The following is a 19,939-nucleotide window of genomic DNA, read 5'->3' on the forward strand; positions in this document are numbered from 1 at the left end:
CCTGTTTACAAACCTTTGACTCCTCCTTGGAGTCTCAATTTAGTTCTTTCAGTTCTTCAGGGGGTTCCGTTTGAACCCTTGCATTCCGTTGATATTAAGTTATTATCTTGGAAAGTTTTGTTTTTAGTTGCAATTTCTTCTGCTAGAAGAGTTTCAGAATTATCTGCTCTGCAGTGTTCTCCTCCTTATCTGGTGTTCCATGCAGATAAGGTGGTTTTACGTACTAAACCTGGTTTTCTTCCAAAAGTTGTTTCTAACAAAAACATTAACCAGGAGATTATCGTACCTTCTCTGTGTCCGAAACCAGTTTCAAAGAAGGAACGTTTGTTGCACAATTTGGACGTTGTTCGCGCTCTAAAATTCTATTTAGATGCTACAAAGGATTTTAGACAAACATCTTCCTTGTTTGTTGTTTATTCCGGTAAAAGGAGAGGTCAAAAAGCAACTTCTACCTCTCTCTCTTTTTGGATTAAAAGCATCATCAGATTGGCTTACGAGACTGCCGGACGGCAGCCTCCCGAAAGAATCACAGCTCATTCCACTAGGGCTGTGGCTTCCACATGGGCCTTCAAGAACGAGGCTTCTGTTGATCAGATATGTAGGGCAGCGACTTGGTCTTCACTGCACACTTTTACCAAATTTTACAAGTTTGATACTTTTGCTTCTTCTGAGGCTATTTTTGGGAGAAAGGTTTTGCAAGCCGTGGTGCCTTCCATTTAGGTGACCTGATTTGCTCCCTCCCTTCATCCGTGTCCTAAAGCTTTGGTATTGGTTCCCACAAGTAAGGATGACGCCGTGGACCGGACACACCTATGTTGGAGAAAACAGAATTTATGTTTACCTGATAAATTACTTTCTCCAACGGTGTGTCCGGTCCACGGCCCGCCCTGGTTTTTTTTAATCAGGTCTGATGATTTATTTTCTTTAACTACAGTCACCACGGTACCATATGGTTTCTCCTATGCAAATATTCCTCCTTAACGTCGGTCGAATGACTGGGGTAGGCGGAGCCTAGGAGGGATCATGTGACCAGCTTTGCTGGGCTCTTTGCCATTTCCTGTTGGGGAAGAGAATATCCCACAAGTAAGGATGACGCCGTGGACCGGACACACCGTTGGAGAAAGTAATTTATCAGGTAAACATAAATTCTGTTTTTAAAAATGTAAATGTACTAGTATTTATATCCACTCTTTAGGCTTTGCAGTTCAGTTAAAAAAAAAAGTTTTAGAATTACTGTTTTTTAAAGATTAGAAAGAGTAATATCACCGCAATGGAAATGTATCCAGCACAAATAGATATTAGATAAATTATGTTAGTGTCAAACCATGTAAGACCGCAGTTCATCGTTTATAGTGGAATACCATACTTTTGTATGGGAGTTTTACAAAACAAACAAATTATTATATGGTCGACTCAGGTATTTTGATTTTTTTTCTCATAGAAATTTAATACAAAATAGATAAACATGGAAAGCTCCAAAAATAAAAAGGTCCATATAGTTTAAAAAAAATATGAAAGCTCTTATATTAAACAATTAAACAAGGGCTTTTTAATAAAACGAATTCTAAACAAATATGCACTTAAGCATTCCATTAATTAATTAGTGTATGTGTGTGTAGGTGTATATATATATCTTTGAATATACTTTTTTAACAAAGAAATTTTGTAAAAAAAATTTTGTACTTTGTATTTATATTTTGTATTTTTATTTTTTCTTTAAATAAAGATGATAGAATATGATTTTCCTCACTTCTTTTTATATGTACCTGAATTCTTTTTGCTTCTAATGTTCATTATGCCACTCTGTGGACTATGTAAGTTCTTGGTAAATAAAAATAATAATAACATTAATACCTCCAATCTAAAACATTGTTTTAAGAATGACCGGCAAGCTCTGCATTTCATATCTAAAAAAATATCTAGGAATGTTTATGGCAATTAGCATCCAGTGTTTATTTCCTATCGCTCCTATAACTTACAATTTGTCTCATTCCTAAATACAATTTTAAACAACACTACAATTTACTTATATTATCTAATTTGCTTCATTCTTTAGGTATCCTTTTTTGAAGAAATAGCCATGCACATGGATGAGCTAATCACAAGAGGCATCTATGTTCAGCCATCAGCAGCTACTGAGCCTATTTAGATATGTTTTTCAACAAAGGATATCAAGAGAGTGTAGCAAATGAGATAATATAAGTAAATTGGAAAGTTTTTTAAAATTGCACGCTCTTTCTGAATCATGAAATAAAAAATGTGGGTTTCATGTCCCTTTAACCCATTCACCCAAATAGACGTGTATATATACGTCATGCTGTACTATGGCTATTGTACCGCACAACTTATACAGGGAGTGCAGAATTATTAGGCAAATGAGTATTTTGACCACATCATCCTCTTTATGCATGTTGTCTTACTCCAAGCTGTATAGGCTCGAAAGCCTACTACCAATTAAGCATATTAGGTGATGTGCATCTCTGTAATGAGAATGGGTGTGGTCTAATGACATCAACACCCTATATCAGGTGTGCATAATTATTAGGCAACTTCCTTTCCTTTGGCAAAATGGGTCAAAAGAAGGACTTGACATGCTCAGAAAAGTCAAAAATAGTGAGATATCAAAGAAAATCCTCTACAGGTGGGGCTTCCCGGTCAGTATTATCGCTACAAGAGATTGAACCACCGCGGTCTACAGGTCTAGAGAGGACCTATCACGCTTTTGCGAAGCTCTGCGGATCAACATCCAACCTCCGGAACACGCAGATCAAGACAACATGGAAATGCAGAGAATGCGTGACAAACGCCCACAGCTGCTGGAAGAAAGGTCTCAACCGGACTCTGCGAAGCGAGCTACACCATCAAATACAAGCAGCAACCAAGTGGACTTTCATGAACAACCAGAAGATGTGTATCCTTCTATTAGTGGGGACTCTAAATAATACCAAATGGCTATAGGTCGTATGATAAATATCTAACTTTATACTAAAGGGCTTGGGGGTGGGGATATTGCCCTTTCATTGTTACAGTATTCTTGTTTCTTAACTGTTGATTATTATTGCATTTGTTGGTTTTGCTATTTTTCTTTGTTACAGGTGTCACGGTAAGCCAGGTTAAATACTTGACTCTTGAGCATTTAATTGCTACTCATCTACTACATAAGAAAGCACGTAGACCCGAGAGCCATATTTGCACCCCAAATAGGGACCGGAACGTAGGGAACGTAGGGACTCACCTTGGTATCCCATACTTGCCAAATAACTGTAGGGGGAACTTGATTCTTGTAGAATATCCTAAATAGAGTGGGAGGAGGTGTTAGCACAGATATGCCGAATCTACAAAACTTACAGAGTAGGTCCCTCAAACTCCTATCGATAAATGCCAAGGGCCTTAACAGTCCTGAAAAGCGTTCAATTGCATTTAGACAGTTACACAAAGCCTCAGGAGAATTGCTTTTCATACAAGAAACTCATTTTAAGAAAGGCAGGGAACCTAGGCTCATAAACAATAGATACAGGACCTACTTCCTGGCCTCTGGACCCTCGAAGAAAGGGGGAGTAGGCATTTTCTTAAAAAACTCAGTACACTTCCAACCCAAACATGTTATCAAAGACCCTAATGGATCATATCTAATAGTCATAGGCCTATTGTTCAACTCATATGTCACATTGGTGAATGTATACTTACCTAACCAAGGTCAGCACACAGCTTTTAAACAAGTGACCCAATTGTTACTGGAACACATGAAAGGGGTAGTACTCATGGCGGGTGACCTTAATTTACCTCTGGACCCTACACGGGATACCTCAACAGGACGGATGAGCATTCCACTGAAAGTGATCAAATCTGTGAATGCTCAATTATACACTCTAAAGCTTCATGACATATGGAGGTCCCAAAACTCAAATGCCTCAAACTTTACATTTTACTCGCACCCACATCGAGTTTACACTAGGATCGACTATATCATAACAGACCAGATAGGACTATCCATGGTAGAGAGCGCATCAATCTTACCAATAACTTGGTCTGATCATGCACCGGTGGTTTGTTCGGTCACATGGCCGGACATGCCACCACACTTTCCCCAGTGGAGAATGGATGACTCTGACTTGTCTAAACCGTTAGTCAAATTAGATATAGACGAGACGTTAAGGCACTACTTTAGGGAAAACTCCTCAACAGATACGTCTTTGTCCACAACATGGGAAGCACACAAATGTGTGATACGGGGGGAATTTATTAAACACAAAGCGAGGAAAATTAAATCTGACAGACAGTTTGTAAATTCCACACTCTCACAAATACGATACTGGGAAACGCAACATAAATATGACCCAGCGTCCCCAATACTCTTAAAGAATCTCACTAAAGCAAGGAATGCCCTAAATGACCATTATATTAGGGAATACCAGCACAAAGCCACCATACTGAAGCAAAAATATTTTGACATAAATAACAAATCGGGCTCGTCCTTGGCGAAGGCGCTGAAACGCCAACAGTTAAATGCACATGTACATACCCTATCAGACACATCAGGGGACATGTACAGAGACAGCACCAAGATAGCGGAGATATTTCGACTGTACTATGAGAAGTTATACAACTTACAGAACAACTGTGGACAGCAAGATATAGATAACTATCTAGAGGGGGTGACTTTGCACACACTACGTACTGAGGACATTGAAGCACTGGACTCACCGATCACATGTGACGAAATTACAGCAGCCATCAAGTCCATGGCGAGTGGCAAGAGCCCTGGGCCGGATGGGTTGGGCATTAACTATTATAAAACCTTCATTCATCACTTGCGGGCGCCCCTAGCAACCTTATTTAATTCACTACTGACAGAGGGGGGTTTCCCTGAGCAAATGTTAGAAGCTACTATTACGGTACTACCCAAGCAAGGCAGATGTCCGAACAAACTAGAAAACTTTCGCCCCATCTCCCTCCTGAATTCGGACATCAAGATCTTCGCCCAAGATTTTAGCCGTAAGAATCAATCGGTACTTACCACAATTAATACACCCCTGATCAGGTGGGATTTGTCCCTGGGAGGGAGGCGAGGGACAACACCCTAAAAATACTCCAACTGATAACTTATACCCAACAACAAAACACGCTAGCAATCTTGGTGTCCACAGATGCAGAGAAAGCCTTTGACAGGGTTCATTGGCATTTCCTAAAAGCGGTCCTGCATAAAATTAAATTTAGCGACACTTTTATAGCTCAGATTTTCACCCTATATAGGCGCCCGACGGCACGGGTTAAAGTAAATGGCCTCTTATCAGATAAGTTCCTTATTCAGAATGGTACAAGACAAGGGTGCCCCCTCTCGCCAATCCTATTTGCTATTACTATAGAGGTACTGGCTCAAAAAATAAGAGATAACCCGCAGATAACAGGTATACCGATAAAGACTAAGGAGCACAAGTTAACATTATATGCAGACGATGTGCTGCTTACCTTGACAAACGCGGAGATCTCGCTGCCCGGGGCCCTTGCCACCTTCAGGGAATATGGACAAGTTTCCAACTTCCACCTCAATATAACCAAATCTGAAATACTTAATATCACATATAACTCAGACGAATTACCAAACATATTGCAAGACTGCCCACTCAGATTACAACAGACCAAAATGAAATACCTAGGAATTTACTTGTCCCCAGACCCGCAGGTACTTTTCCAGGCTAATTACAAAATGTTGGAAGCTACACTAATCACAGACCTGTCTAGCTGGAAAAAGAAAACGATATCATGGATAGGTAGAATTCACGTCATCAAAATGAACGTGCTCCCCAGACTGCTATACCTGTTGCAGACTACTCCCATACCTTTGCCGATAGGTTTTCTGCATAAGATACAAAACCTCATGGAGCAATATATATGTGGGGGGCGTCAAGCCGCGGATAGCGAAAAAAACACTATACCTCCCCAGGGACAGGGGAGGACTTGGGGTCCCCAATATACATACCTATAAACAGGCCATCACATTGCAGAGACTGACAGATTGATGCCACAACGACCCTAACAAGGTGTGGGTACAATTACACTGCGATATATTAGACACAAGAAATGCCGGCCTCCAGGCTTGGACCCTGGAGAGGTGTAGACACAGAGCCACTACCGTGTACCCCCTGTTCTTAGACTTTTTCACCCAATGGGACAAAATCATACACACAACCACGAATATCTCCTCCACAGATGCACCATTGACCCCTATATACCAGAACACTGACCTGCCCTGGAACTACAAGGGCAAAGAGACGGAGCTTGTGATCCCTTTCAGGGATCTTACGTTACTATATCTTCTAGAGGGAAACAAGCTACTGCCGTTGACCGACTTGAGGGAGACAACAATAGGAACGCACATGAACTGGCTGGCGCACTCTCAGATCGCTCACTACCTCGCGACCCACCACCACCACAAACATACACTGACGAGACAGGTGACAGCATTTGAAAGCTTGTGTCTACGAGACGCGCCCGTAGCCCACGCCATTGCACTAACATATAGACTTCTGGTAGTAGAAGAGTCACACACACTCCCCACATACACCAGGGCATGGGAGAAAGAATTACAAATGGAGATAGATATCAAGGATTGGTACACTGCATTTCAAGTCACTAAAAGAGCTTCAATCTCGGTGAGAGTACAGGAAGCAAGCTATAAGTTTTTGTCAAGATGGTACCTTACACCCCATAGGTTACATAAAATTTACAAGACAGCTTCAGGGAGGTGTTGGAGAAATTGTGGAGGAGAGGGAACATTGACACACATCTGGTGGCAATGTCCCAAATTAGACACATACTGGGTGAATGTGTTAACCCGAATAGAACACACGGTGGGGAAGACACTACAGAATAGCCCTAAAACACTATTGTACTTATCATTACCCAACACAGAGAGCAAACAAAGTAGGGCGCTATTATTGATCATGCTAAACAGTGCTAAAATGTTGATTCCCAAATACTGGAAATCACGTACTATCCCAACAGTCTCGGAGTGGAGCCAACAAGTTGACACTCTCCTGCAATTAGAAAGATATCACCATCTCCAGCAGGGAACCGCAGATATACATGATCTTATGCTACAATTATGGAAAGAAAGCAATAGCACTCCTCAGTGATATCATCAGACGGATTATTATTATAGGTGGGGACGACATAACTGTCCAGCGTAAGAGATCACTACACTCCCAAATCGAAGGATACAGATCCTAAGCTACACATAGCTCAGTAGGGGACACAAGAAGCCACCTGCTAGCTCGGCCATGGCGAGCCGTGACACCGTGACATACTGATTACCAGCGTTTATTCTTAATGTTCGGCATATGTTAGAAACACTTGTAAAGCATTCCAAAATAATTGGATATGATTGACTCTTAATTGGATGTTGTTCCTTTTCTATTTCCTTTTCCTCTGTTGATTGAATATTACTGATCATAATTGACAGGCCAAGGAGCCTTGATGGACACGCAGAAATCTATGATTCTTTAATATTTTAGAACCATCTGTTCACTAAGGAATAATCTGAAAACTGGACTCTGGAAAATCAATGTCTTACTTGTATTACATACCATGTTAATGTTTCTTATTTTTCCTTTTTCCAATAAAAACAATATAAAAAAAAAAATAGTGAGATATCTTGCAGAGGGATGCAGCACTCTTAAAATTGCAAAGCTTCTGAAGCGTGATCATCGAACAATCAAGCGTTTCATTCAAAATAGTCAACAGGGTCGCAAGAAGCGTGTGGAAAAACCAAGGCGCAAAATAACTGCCCATGAACTGAGAAAAGTCAAGCGTGCAGCTGCCAAGATGCCACTTGTCACCAGTTTGGCCATATTTCAGAGCTGCCACATCACTGGAGTGCCCAAAAGCACAAGGTGTGCAATACTCAGAGACATGGCCAAGGTAAGAAAGGCTGAAAGACGACCACCACTGAACAAGACACACAAGCTGAAACGTCAAGACTGGGCCAAGAAATATCTCAAGACTGATTTTTCTAAGGTTTTATGGACTGATGAAATGAGAGTGAGTCTTGATGGGCCAGATGGATGGGCCCGTGGCTGGATTGGTAAAGGGCAGAGAGCTCCAGTCCGACTCAGACGCCAGCAAGGTGGAGGTGGAGTACTGGTTTGGGCTGGTATCATCAAAGATGAGCTTGTGGGGCCTTTTCGGGTTGAGGATGGAGTCAAGCTCAACTCCCAGTCCTACTGCCAGTTTCTGGAAGACACCTTCTTCAAGCAGTGGTACAGGAAGAAGTCTGCATCCTTCAAGAAAAACATGATTTTCATGCAGGACAATGCTCCATCACACGCGTCCAAGTACTCCACAGCGTGGCTGGCAAGAAAGGGTATAAAAGAAGAAAATCTAATGACATGGCCTCCTTGTTCACCTGATCTGAACCCCATTGAGAACCTGTGGTCCATCATCAAATGTGAGATTTACAAGGAGGGAAAACAGTACACCTCTCTGAACAGTGTCTGGGAGGCTGTGGTTGCTGCTGCACGCAATGTTGATGGTGAACAGATCAAAACACTGACAGAATCCATGGATGGCAGGCTTTTGAGTGTCCTTGCAAAGAAAGGTGGCTATATTGGTCACTGATTTGTTTTTGTTTTGTTTTTGAATGTCAGAAATGTATATTTGTGAATGTTGAGATGTTATATTGGTTTCACTGGTAAAAATAAATAATTGAAATGGGTATGTATTTGTTTTTTGTTAAGTTGCCTAATAATTATGCACAGTAATAGTCACCTGCACACACAGTTATCCCCCTAAAATAGCTATAACTAAAAACAAACTAAAAACTACTTCCAAAACTATTCAGCTTTGATATTAATGAGTTTTTTGGGTTCATTGAGAACATGGTTGTTGTTCAATAATAAAATTAATCCTCAAAAATACAACTTGCCTAATAATTCTGCACTCCCTGTATATAAGTTAAGTTACAGATAAGAGCTGGAGTTTCTGAGCTTTAGGCATCTGCCGCATATGGAACCGGAGCGCGATCCGTGCTCCGGTTCCATATGAGGGCAGATGCCTGATCGTTAAACACAGTAACACTGTCTGTGTCATTGTGTGTAAAGATCAGCTGCTGGCGGGAGTTGCTACACTACAGAAAAAAGTGGAGGGGTCCCTAACTGGCGATCGGGGGAGGTTGGGGGACCACTACACTAAAGGAAGAAAAAAAATCAAACAAAAACAAAATTTCACAAAAAAAAGGTTTTATAGGTACTGTCAGACAGCTGCCAGTACCTAAGTTGGCAGACAATAGCTAGAGGGGGGAGGGTTAGAGAGCTGTTTGGGAGGGATCGGGAAGGTTGGTGGGTAAGGGGGTAACCTACCCTGCAGATTTTTTTTTTTTTTTTTTTTTTTAAAAAGCCTTCAATTTTTATATTGGCAGACTGTCTGCCAGTAGTTAAGATGGGGGTGAGAGAGGGATCAGGGGGTGGGGAGTGTAAGGTGGGAGGGTAATCTCTACACTAAAGCTAAAATTAACATTACAAGCTACCTAATTAACTTCCTTCACTGCCAGGAATAATAGTGTGATGCGCAGCTGCAATTAGGGGCCTTCTAATTACCAAAAACAATGTATACAGTTGTAATGAAAATAATTCAACCCCCATTGTAAATCTTGTTTATTGTCAAAATGTACAGACTTTCAGTTGTTTGCAATGAACAAATCAAACAAAAGCAATAGAAATAGCTCAACACAACGAATGCTTCAAGTGGTTTCCCCAAATTCTGAAAACTGAAAATGCAACTTTTAAAGAATTCTGCAGTCTCAAAATTATTCAACCCCCTGAAAAGAATATCTTACAACAGCAAAAATATGCAAAACAGGTGTTGTCTCAAGCACACCTGATGCAAATAATCAAGGGCTTTATTAGTTGCACCAGGTGTGCTTGAGCAAGAACACATGAAATACCTGAACTGGCTAGGGCTTTGTTGAATGGCTAAGTCAAAAGAATGGTCCAAAAAGTTAAGAGAAGAGATCATCGCCCTATACAAACAAGGAACAGGATACAAAAATATAGCAAAGGCACTGAATGTTCCTGGAGACACCTTTGAAAGCATAGAAGAACTGGATCAACAAAGGAGTTGAAAAAGTATGCATTTTTTAGCACTTCATTCTCCCCATATAAATTTGTAATTGGAACACCAATAGTAGGATGAAGTGGGTGATTTAAATTAAAATATAACCTTTATTAGTTTCATTTAAAAAAGGAAAACCAAACACACAACATACAAAGTTAAAAAACACAAAAAGTAGGGGCCTATAGAACGAGTCTATCAGTTAGTTGACACAGTGCTATAAACTGTGTTATTAGATTAATAAGTAGTGGATATCCGGTAGTGTTTGAATCTATACAATCAGAAAATTGAATGTATTGAGATTCCTGAGAGAACACAAAGGAATAACTATGTATAAATTTTTCTTAAGTGTCAATGTAGTTCAGTAGTAAATAGATACTTTATAAGTTTGTCAGGTGGAGAGTCTTAAATCTATTTTATTTTCCTCTTATTTACAGTGATACTGTGAATGATGGTGGAGAGAAAAAATAGCAAATTGTGCTCAAATAGATGAGCAATTGTTTGTAAAAGTAATTCTGAATAAAGTATCTAAATTTTTTTGCTTTTGGTTGTTAAATGTCTTTTGTCATTGACTCAAGTATGAGTTGAATTGCCTTATATCATCAATTGTTACTTGGATTTATATTAATTTCTGAAATTGCAAGGTAGTAAATGTATACTGATTCGCAATCTATAAGTTCACTGCATAAATAATATGATGTCTTTTATCATAGGCTCATGTGCTTTAGATTGCTTTTGTGTTTGCAATCTGTACTTAGATTTCAATTATTATTGATTAATACCAGATAATACTGTTATTTGTGAGAGTATATATAGAGAAAGTACCCAAATTGTATCCTTTGGATTGCCTGATGTCTTTTATCATTGGCTCATGTGTTTGAATTGCCTAATATTTGTAGTCATTATTTGGGTTTGAAATCTACAATCGACTTATTGTCTGGAAATACAAAGTAATAAGCATAGGCTTATGTGCAATCTGTTATTGACTTTATTAGCAGTTTAATATCTTTTACCATAGGCTCATGTGTGTATGGTTGCTTTATATCACTGTAAATAAGAGGAAAATAAAATAGATTTAAGACTCTCCACCTGACAAACTTATAAAGTATCTATTTACTACTGAACTACATTGACACTTAAGAAAAATTTATACATAGTTATTCCTTTGTATTCTCTCAGGAATCTCAATAGATTCCATTTTCTGATTGTATAGATTCAAACACTACCGGATATCCACTACTTATTAATCTAATAACACAGTTTATAGCACTGTGTCAACTGATAGACTCGTTCTATAGGCCCCTACTTTTTGTGTTTTTTAACTTTGTATGTTGTGTGTTTGGTTTTCCTTTTTTAAATGAAACTAATAAAGGTTATATTTTAATTTAAATCACCCACTTCATCCTACTATTGGTGTTCCAATTACAAATTTATATGGGGAGAATGAAGTGCTAAAAAATGCATACTTTTTCAACTCCTTTGTTGATCCAGTTCTTCTAGTTAATTCATGCATAAGCACTCAAGCTTTGGAAATTAATCCATTTTGATAAAAGCATCTCCCCCATACCACGTGTAGTGCTGTTGCATCTTTCTGTTACCTTTGAAAGCATAGTTCGCAAGTTCAAAGTTAAAGAAACAGTGGTTACAATACTTAGACGGGGAAGAAAAAGGAAGCTATCAACGGCTGCAACCAGATTTCTGAGAAGGCAAGTTGAGAAAAACCCTTGAGTGACTGCAGCAAGACTTGGTGGCAACAGGCACTGAGGTTTCAGTTTGCACAGTAAGGTGCATACTAAACAAAGAAGGTTTCCATGCCAGAACTCCAAGACGTACACCACTACTGACCCAAAAGTACAAGTCGGCTCCAATATGCTCAAAATCATATAAATAAGCCACAGACGTTTTGGGATTCTGTTCTGTGGAGCGATGAAACAAAACTGAAACATTTTGGCCTGATAGATCAGCGGTATGTCTGGAGGAAGAAGAATGAAGCATAAGCTGAAAAGAACACTGCCTACAGTTAAGCATGGTGGTGGCTCTGTGATGCTCTGGGGCTGCTTCGCATCCATCCTCTGGCACTGGAAACCTACAGCGTGTGGAAGGCAAGATGGATTTATTGAAGTATCAGGAAGGCCTAGGAGAAAACGTCATGCCATCTGTGAGGAAGCTGAAGCTTGGGCGTTATTGGACCTTCCAACAGGACAATGACCCCAAGCATACCTCAAATTCCACCAAGCCTTGGTTGCAGTAGTAGTCCTGGAAGATTCTACAGTGGCCATCACAGTCACCTGACTTGAACCCCATAGGAAATCTCTTTGCTGACTGAGAAAGTTTGCCTCCCAGTTGATGACTCCCATAGCAGGAATAGCTAAAATCCCACTTTGATGGAGTTCCAACTAACTTAGGGATGCATAATACCACATTCATCACTGAGGAACTCAAGAGTTTCCCCCTGTGGATTGAAAGAAGTCATTGTCTAATTGAAATCAATGAGACTGGGTCAACTGTGTAGACCTCTTAAGATCACTCAGACTTCCAGAATTTTAAGTAACTGACCAAACTTCCTGCCAGACTGTCATACCATCCCCTTCAGCCCAATACGATGGCATCTGTCAAGATTATTTTTCAGTTTGGCATACTTCCTTCGTCAGCTTATTCAAGAATATAATCTGAGACAAGTCTTCATTAACTCCATTCCATGGCACAGAAAAAACTGTTGCAGAGGCTGCATCTGAGGTGGTAACTATTAACTCCACTACCTCCGTGCACTAGGTCACAGTTGGTAAAGGAGTGTGTTGCAACCTTGCACACGCTAACAGATGCTTGAGTCACTGTTCTCCTGTATTGAGTGCATCATAGACAAGCCTATTATAGATCCCAGGAAGGAAACTCGAGTAGTATGTACATTTTTGCACCAGCCAAGTATGTGACAGTAAGGCATATATGTGCTCATCTGCCTTCTGAAAAGGAGGAGCCTGCCCCAGAATATAGTCCAGATAATGAGATACTAAAATGTCCTGGGTATGAGCTACCATCAGCAAGGATCCCAAAACCTTGTTAAAAACCCTGGAGGTTGTGCTGTGACCAAACGAAAGAGCTACAAAGTGGTAGCAATTGTCTCAAAAGGCAAACCTAGAGAACTGCACATGGTTCCTCTAAATCATGATGTGCACATCCTTAAGGTCTATGGCTAACAAAACTTAACTTCCTGCACTAGAGGAAGAATAGTGCCTATAGTTTCCATGTTAAAAGTTGGAACCTTCAAGAACTTGTTTAGAGATTTCAGATCACGGATGAAATGTTCCATCCCTTTTGGAAATTAAAAACAGGTTTGAGTAAAAAAACAAATTTGACCTTGCTTGGCCAAGGAATTGCAATGCAAGAGAAATTTTTTCTTGTTTACATTGGAAAGAAAAAAAGAATCTCTCAGTGAGCCCTAAATTAATACTGATTTGTATCCTTGAGATAAAATCTCTAAGACCCAGGTATCCAAAAGGTAGTTTGCTCACACCTCCAGAATAAGCTGCAATCTGAGGGTGACACACCATGTTGAACTGAAAGTGGACTTCTTAAACTTAAAACAGGATCTAGGCTTTCACAAAGTATTTGGGGATTCTGCAGCCTAGGGAAAGAATAGGCTTTTCTGGTATGCTGTGCATAAAGGAATAAAAATGTCCCAATATTTGGCCCTTGCCCTTGGATTGTTATCCTATTTAAAAAAGGCAGCCTTACCACCAATAATAGCAGATAAAATACCATCAAGCTCTGGATTAAAAAGGATCTTACCCTAACAGGACAGTGTAAGATAAAGTTGAACTGAAATACATTGTGGATAATAAGACAAGGTCACAGACAGCAGAGGTGGAACTTTGAAGGATTCATTTTTAAGTGCAAGTATTCATCTGCATCAATGTTTTCATGCAAAAAAAGGAGTAAAGTGTGCACTGTGTTTCTAAAGGAAGTTACCAGCTCCACTTGTACTCGATGATCTACCTATTTAAAGAATCAAAGGCTTTAATGGCTTTAGTCCAACTCGCATCCCATTTCCAAAATCACTTAAAATGTGAGATATCCTACTGTAAAATATGACAAGAAAACACAACAATACTGCAGTAGAAAGAGGAAAAGTAAACAGACTTACATTTTAATAAATAAAAATGTAGACCATACAGCGGTTTCACAGGACAGGTTCCACTCAGAACAGGCCTCGCCATGGTCCACCAAAGAAGTTGAATGCACTTGCTCAGCGTCATATCCAGAGGTTGTCTTTGGGAAATAGACGTATGAGTGCTGCCAGCATTGCTGCATAGGTTGAAGGGGGTGGGGGGGTCAGCCTGTCAGTGCTCAGACCATACTCCGCACACTGCATCAAATTGGTCTGCATGGCTGTCGTCCCAGAAGAAAGCCTCTTCTAAAGATGATGCACAATAAAGCCTGCAAACAGTTTGCTGAACTAAGGACATGGATTACTGGAACCATGTCCTGTGGTCCGATGAGACCAAGATTAACTTATTTGGTTCAGATGGTGTCAAACGTGTGTGGCGGCAACCAGGTGAGGAGTACAAAGACAAGTGTATCTTGCCTACAGTCAAGCATGGTGGTGGGAGTGTCATGGTCTGGGCCTGCATGACTGCTTCCGGCACTGGGGAGCTACAGTTTATTGAGGGGACCATGAATGCCAACATGTACTGTGACATACTGAAACAGAGCATGATCCCCTCCCTTCGAAGACTGGACTGCAGGGCAGTATTCCAACATGATAACGACCCCAAACACACCTCCAAGACGACCACTGTCTTGCTAACGAAGCTGAGGGTAAAGGTGATGGACTTGTGAAGCATGTCTCCATAACTAAACCCTATTGAGCATCTGTGTGGCATCCTCAAACGGAAGGTGGGGGAGCGCAAGGTCTCTAACATCCACCAGCTCCATGATGTCATCATGGAGGAGTGGAAGAGGACTCCAGTGGCAACCTGTGATGCTCTGGTGAACTCCATGCCCAGGGTTAAGCAGTGCTGGGAAATAATAGTGGCCACAAAATATTGACACTTTTGGCCCAATTTGGACATTTCCTTTTAGGGGTGTACTCACTTTTGTTTCCAACGGTTTAGACATCAATGGCTGTTTGTTGTTATTTTGAGGGGACAGCAAATTTTCTCTGTTATAAAGGCTGTACACTCACTACTTTACATTGTAGCAAAGTGTCATTTCCTCAGTGTTGTCACATGAAAAACATAATTTATGCTTACCAGATAAATTCCTTTCCTTCTGGATAGGGAGAGTCCACGGCTTCATTCCTTACTGTTGGGAAATACAACACCTGGCCACCAGGAGGAGGCAAAGACACCCCAGCCAAAGGCTTAAATATCCCTCCCACTTCCTCATTACCCCAGCCATTCTGCCGAAGAAACAAGGAAAAGTAGGAGAGACATTAAGGTATAAATAGTGCCAGAGGAATAAAATAAATAATAGGGGACTGCCCGTAGACAAGAAAAAATAGGCAGGGGCCGTGGATTCTCCCTATCCGTAAGGAAAGGAATTTATCTGGTAAGCATAAATTATGATTTCCTTCCTAAGATAGGGAGAGTCCATGGCTTCATTCCTTACTATACCCAAGCTCCAGAGGACACTGAATGAATAACGGGAGAGAACAAAAAGGAAGAGGCAGACCCTATTCAGAGAGGACCAGGTAGCCACCTTATAAATCTGATTCATAGAGGCCTCTTTCTAGTGCTTTAGTGGAATGAGCTGTTACCCTCTCAGGAGGACGATGTCCCCCTGTCTCGTAAGCTAAGCAGATGACACTCCTTAACCAAAAAGATAGGGAAGTCTAAGTAGCCTTCTGCCCCTTACACTTCCCTGAATAGACAACAAACAAAGAGGAGGATTGTCTAAACTCCTTAGTAGCCTGAAGATAGAACTTCAAGGCCCAAACCACATCCAAATTATGAAGTAAGCGCTCCTTCGATGAAGAAGGATTAGGACACAAGGAAGGAACCACAGTCTCCTGATTGATGTTGCATTCTGACACAACCTTAGGAAGAAAACCTCATTTAGTACGTAAAACTGCCTTATCTGCATGAAAAATCAGATAAGTGGGCTCATATTGCAAAGCACAGATCTCAGAGCCAATAGCCAATAAAAAGAGAACCTACCACAATAACAATTTAATGTCAACGGAATGCAGAGGCTCAAACGGAACCTGTTGCAAAACCCGAAGAACAAGATTTAGGCTCCAAGGAGGAACCCCAGATCTAAACACAGGTCTGATCCTAATCAGAGCCTTAACAAGGACTGCACGTCTGGAAGGTCAGACAGTCTTTTGTGAAATAAAACCGACAGGGCCGAAATCTGTCCTCTCAGGGAACTAGCAGAAAGGCCCTTCTCCAGCCCATCCTGGAGAAAGATAAGATCCTGGAAATCTTAACTCTGCGACAGGAAAAAACACGCTCTTCACACTAGAATAGTAGGTCCTTCACACCTTGTGGTAGATATGCCAAGTAACTGCTTTACGAGCTTGAATAAGAATATCAATGACACTCTCAGAGAAACCTCTCTTGGCTAAGACTAAGAGTTCAATCTCCACGCAGTCAGCCTCAGAGAATCTAGATTTTGATGAAAAAATGGACCTTGTATCAGCAGGTCTCTGCGACAAGGTAACTTCCACGGAGGAGATGAGGACATCTTCACTAGATCCACGAACCACATCCTTCGTGGTCATGATGGATCAATCAGGATTACTGATACCCGCTCCTGCTTGATGTGGGCCACCCCTTGAGGAAGAAGCAGTAATGGAGGAAAAAGATATATGGGTTTGAATAGTGCATCTATTAGATCCGCTTGGAGATCCCTCAACCTCGACCCGTACCTGGGTAGCTTGGTATTGAGACGGGACACAATGAGATCTATCTCCAGCGTCCCCCACTTGCTACATATCTCTGCAAACACCTCGGGATGGAGAGACCATTCCCCTGGATGGAAGGATTGCCTGCTGAGAAAATCCGCCTCCCAGTTGTCCACACCCGGAATGTGGATCGCTGACAGCGAACAGCTGTGGGTCTCTACCTTCTCCAGAATCTATGATACTTCCTTCATTGCCAATGGTTGATGTAAGCCACCGAGGTTATATTGTCTGATTGGAATCTGATAAACTGGAACAAACCCAGAAGTGGCCAAGCCTTCAAGGCCTTGAAGATTGACCGTAGTTCCAAAATATTGAGTCCACAACCCCTGTGCCTTCCTGGCACCCCAAACAGCTCCCCATGTGGATAGGCTTTCGTCTGTAGTCACAATCTCCCAGGATGATCTTAAGATTAGAAGCATGTCCCTCGGGACAGATGATCTGGACAGAGCCACCAAGAGAGCGATTCTCTCGACTGGCTGTCTAATACAATCTGTTGAGACAGATCTGAATGATCGCCGTTCCACTGCCTCAGCATGCATAGGACACCATGAGACCAATCGCCGTTCCACTGCCTCAGCATGCAGGACACCATGAGACCAATCACCTCCATACACTGAGCCACAGAGGGACTCAAGGAGGTCCGGAGGGCAAGACATGCCGAAATTAGCTTGCCATGTCTCTGGTCTGATATAAATATCCTTATGGATATGGAGTCTATTATAGTACCCATGAATTCCACCCTGGTTCTTGGAATAAGAGAACTCTTTTCCAAGTTTATCTTCCATCCATGTGATCGAAGAATACTGAGAAGGGACTCTGAGAATTCTTCCGCAAGACGAAAGGATGGTGCTTGCACCAGAATATCATCCAACTATGGGACTACTGCTATACCCTGAGTTCTGGCAACAGCTAGAAGAGCCCACAGAACCTTTGTAAAGATTCTTGTAGCAGTAGCTAGGCCAAACAGAATGGCAATGAACTGGAAGTTGGGTCCAGGGATGCAAACCTCAGGAACTGAAAGTGTTCCCTGTGGATTGAAACATGAAGGTAAGCGTCCTTCAGATCTATAGTGGTCATAAACTGGCCTTCCTGAATTAAAGGAACGATGGACCTTATCGTCTCCATCTTGAAGAAAGGGACACTGAGAAATTTGTTTAAGCACTTTAGGTCCAGAATTGGGTGGAAAGTTCCCTCCTTCTTTGGGACCACGAAAAGGTTTGATTAAACCCCCAAAACTCTTTCTTCAATATGCACCGGGAAAACTCCTAAGGAGGATAGATCCCGAACACACCCTAGAAAGGCATCCTTCTTTTCTGGTCTGGTAGAAAGATTTGAGAGAAGGAATCTGCCCCTTGGCGGATGAGATTTGAAGCCTATCTTGTATCCCTGAGATACCACCTCCAGGACCCACGGATGCTGTATGTCCTTGAACCAGGCATCTGAAAATAGAGACAGTCTGCCCCCTACACGATCCGATCCCGGATAGGGGGCCGCCCCTTCATGCCGATTTGTTTTCGGAGGGCTTCTTATTCTGCTTGGATTTATTTCAGGACTGAGCCAGCTTCCAAATACTCTTGGGTTGCTCGAGCTTGGAGGAGAATTGTTGTCATTGGGATTTTGTCAGAACGAAAATTAGAAGATTGTCGTCCCTTAGACTTGTTCTTCTTATCTTGCGGTAGGAAGGAACCCTTGCCTCCAGTAACAGTAGAAATAATGGAGTCCAGGCCTGGACCAAATAAATTTTTTCCCTTGAATGGAAGAGAAAGGAGTCTGGACTTAGAAGTCATATCCGCAGACCAAGACTTCAACCAGAGCACCCGGCGGGCTAGGACCGCAATGCCAGAGGCCTTTGCATTTAGGCAACTAATTTGCATGTTCGCATCACAGATAAAAGAATTGGCAATTCTCAGAGCTTTAATTCTGTCTTGAAAATCCTTGAGGGGAAGACTCCAGCTGAGTCTCCCCTTGAGTGAGTTCTGACAAAGAGTCGCATCAATACGTAGCTGCTCCGGAAACCGTGGCAACTGCCGGTTGAAACAAAAATCCCGTATGTTGAAACATCTTTCTCAGAAAGGTTTCCATTTTCTTATCCATTGGCTCTCTGAACAAAGAACTATCCTCAAAAGGTATAGTAGTACGTTTAGCAAGCGTAGAGATAGCACCCTCCACCTTAGGAATGGAGCCCCACAAATCCAGTTGAGAGTCCTGGATCGGGAACAACTTTTTAAAATTAGACGAGGGGGAAAAGGAAGAGCCAATTCTTTCCCATCCGTTCTTAATAATGTTCGCCATCTTAACCGGCACAGGAAAAGTCAAAGGAACTTTCCTGTCTTTGTAAACTCTGTCTAATTTAGGTATCATAGCCTCTGGAACCTCTAACATAGACAGAACCTACTTTAATAAAAAACGCGAGTGCTCAATTTTAAATCTAAAGGACGGTTCCTCCGCAGCAGGAGGCTTAGACGCTAAGGACTCCGACCCAGAAAGTTCACCCTCTGAAGCTACAGAGATTAACTCATCATCGGATAATTGGAACATAATAGCTAAATCTGATAAATATTTAGATGGCTCCGGGTCAGGAGAGCTATGTTTAACCTTTTCTTGCGTTTGTTAGAGCGAGGTAATGCACTGAGGGCCGCAGACACCGCCGTTTGTAACTGTGCTGCAAAGTCAGCAGGAAGAAGGCCCCCTCTGGATGGAGGATTAGATGTGCTATGGGGAACTGTATGTGGAGTGGATAATGTAGCAAGGGTAGTAATCTCACGGGATGCCGAGTCCTGAGAGGTAGACAGCTCAGAAGGACTAAGAGCCTTATCAGGCTTGTCTCCCTTCTTAGACTTTATAACAGTGTTAAGGCATGTGGAACATAATTGTGTGGGCGGGAAAACCACAAACTCCTCACAATATAAACAGGTATGATTTAGTACA

The sequence above is a fragment of the Bombina bombina genome, chromosome 6 (genome assembly GCF_027579735.1).
Source record: "Bombina bombina isolate aBomBom1 chromosome 6, aBomBom1.pri, whole genome shotgun sequence".
In the NCBI taxonomy this organism is placed as follows: domain Eukaryota; kingdom Metazoa; phylum Chordata; class Amphibia; order Anura; family Bombinatoridae; genus Bombina; species Bombina bombina.